At 48.8% G+C, this 2,775-nt stretch overlaps 1 protein-coding gene across 1 annotated transcript in view; it reads right to left on the bottom strand.

Moving 5' to 3' along the window:
- The window catches only part of CLCN2 (chloride channel, voltage-sensitive 2), a 156,572-nt gene that overhangs the window by 65,299 nt on the left and 88,498 nt on the right, over window positions 1-2,775 (bottom strand). The gene's annotated exons all lie outside the window — the stretch shown is intronic.

Genomic DNA, 2,775 nt, shown 5'->3' with positions numbered 1-2,775 from the left:
GGAGGGAGGGAGGGAGGGAGGAAGGAAGGAAGGAAGGAAGGAAGGAAGGAAGGAAGGAAGGAAGGAAGGAAGGAAGGGAAGATGTGTACCAGGGACCACCCACCCCCTCCATTCTCAGGAACATGCCTTAGGGGTCTTTGTGCCTTTGGGGGGAAGGTAACTGGTGGGACAGAACTGGTTGTTGGGCCAGCTCGGAGACCAGAAGCGAAATCCTGGGCAGCGTGTTCATGAAGCAGTTAGCCGTGCCTGATGTCTGTACTGCCCGCACCATTTTTAAGGGCAAGAGTTCTCAAGGTATCTTTGTCTGTGGGGGTGGTGGTGGTGGTAATAATAATTTTGTTGTAGGCCATGAAGTTATATGGCGGCATGCCAGAGTTCCTCTTAGCTTGGCTTGTTTACAATGTAAAAAGTCATGCTCTGTGGCGGACCACAACACCCTGGAAAGAGTCCAGGGATTGTAGCCAAGGTCAAGAAGAATCCATCTTTTAAGAAAATAAGAACATAAGAGAAGCCAATGCTGAATCAGGCCAATGGCCCATCCAGTCCGACACTCTGTCCAACACTTTTGGCTCCTTCCTCGCAGGAATTCCTCTTTCAGAGAAGCTGTGGACTTCACAGAGGTCAGGTTGGTGGGCAAACAGCCACCTGGCACGGAGCCCATGCCGTCCCAATGGCTTCCGGGAGGACGGAGGGAAGTTAGGACCCAGAAGAGCCTGGACTATATCCTGCCTCCGGGGGCGGGGCTAGAGATTTAAATATAAGCCTATCCAGGAAGCTGGCCAGGGAGAACAAGAGGGGGTCCAGGTAAGACACTCCAGGCAAGGAGTGGACACGGAGGTGCAACTTCACTTTGCCTCCAGGGTGGAGTGCTCTTTTTGTAGGGTTGCCAACCTCCAGGCGAGCCACAAACACACAGGAAACACAGCAAGGTTCAGCAAATGTAGAAAAACACTGTGTTAGAACAAAACACCTGAAAGACTAGCAAGATGAGTGGCAGGGCTATGAGCTCTCGTGAGTCACCCTGCTCACTCCTTCGGATACCGGTATCCAGGGGTCATTTCGAGCAGGAGCGGGCAGGAGTGGCGCTCCGGCAGTTAGAAGCACAGGCGGTGGTAAGCCCCACCCCCAGCTCCCAGCAGGAGCGCGAAGCGGCACGTGTCGCATGCCTCGAGGGCTACCATGCGAGCGCGAAGAACTTGCCGAGAATGGAGGGAGTAGAAGAAGCAGCTGCGCCCTCCCTCGTCTCTCCCCTGCCCCCAAAATTTCCTTCTCAGGTAGAAAGTGGCCTTGAATCCAAAGTGTTGGCACTGTGGCCAAGAAGTAGGTCTATACGCCCATATGTGGTTGGAATGCAAAGTGGTTAAGGAATTTTGGCAAAAGATTGTAAGGGTTATCTTTGATTTATTTCAAGTTAATATAGAGATTAATAGGGACTTGCCTATTTCTGGAATATTAGGAAATAAAAAAGTGGAAAGAAATAAACAGGAGTTATATAAAATTATGGTTTTAGCCGGGATGGCTGTAATAGCATTGGGATGGAGGAACAGGCACAAATGGACAATGGAAAAATGGAATAATTATGTCTTTGAACGCGTACAATCAGATATATTCGCACAGATAATTACTGAAGAGACATGGGAGGAGAAATGTCAAAAGATTACAAATAAATGGGTGGGATATAAGGAATGGGTGGAAAGGGGGGAAGCCAATCCAAATATCCAAATACGAATGAAGAATCTGTGCACATGGTTAAAAATATGAAGATACTATAAAGGAGGGAGGGGGGGAGCGGGGTAAAATGATTGTACAATGATTTAATGTAAGGCTATGTATATAAGCTTCGATTTAAAAAAAAAAGGTAGAAAGTGGCCTATCAGCTCTATGATTTTCGGGGTGGAGCCTGAGCGGTGGGTGTTGCCTTCTGACACACCTCCGGTGAAGTCAGTGGTGTGTGGCATATGCAAACGAGTTATGCTAATGAGTTATGCTCATGAGCTCCTGCACCTCTTTTCCTACGAAAATGACCCCTGCTGGTATCTGAAGAAGTGAGCGGTGACTCAGGAAAGCTGCTCCCCCTGCCACAGATTTTGTTAGCCTTTCAGCAGCTACTGGACTCTTGCTCTTTTCTACTGCTGCAGACGGACTAACGTGGCGAGCTACCTTGATCTGTTTCCACGGAAGGCACCACAGTTAGCCGTACAGAATGGAAATCCATCAACCCTGCGAGGAAACTTACACAGGAGCAGAAGACCTCGTCTTTCTCACCAAGTGCAGAAGACTTCACGTTATACCAAAGGGACTTCGAATAAAAGGTATCTGAAGCAGTGAGCTGTGACTCGCGAAAGCTCCTACCCGGCCACAGATTTCTACTGCTACAGACAGACTAACCCGTCCTGATGCAACAAGTGTGATGGGCTCAAAAGGCTTTTTGTCACACTGAAGAAGCTATGGAACTCGCAGTCCCCTCAGGCCTGCCTTAAACGGAGTTAGATCCTACACCTCTTGGTCTGTTCGAAAGCAGCTTCCCCAAATCTCGATGCTTTCCCAGCTCTCCTATCCAACCCCCCTAAATCTGGAGCTGCAGGACTGGAATGGAGACCTTCTGCAAACAAAGGCATCTGTCCGGCCACTGATCCTTGGTTCCTCCCCCAGCTGTGCCTTGGAAGTCCAGGAAAGAGAAGAAGAAGAAGAAGAAGAAGAAGAAGAAGAAGAAGAAGAAGAAGAAGAAGAAGAAGAAGAAGAAGAAGAAGAAGAAGAAGAAGAAGAAGAAGAAGA

Source organism: Gekko japonicus, unplaced genomic scaffold, assembly GCF_001447785.1.
Source record: "Gekko japonicus isolate JY-2015 unplaced genomic scaffold, Gekko_japonicus_V1.1 scaffold238, whole genome shotgun sequence".
In the NCBI taxonomy this organism is placed as follows: domain Eukaryota; kingdom Metazoa; phylum Chordata; class Lepidosauria; order Squamata; family Gekkonidae; genus Gekko; species Gekko japonicus.
This window is presented reverse-complemented; position numbering and strand designations above follow the sequence as displayed.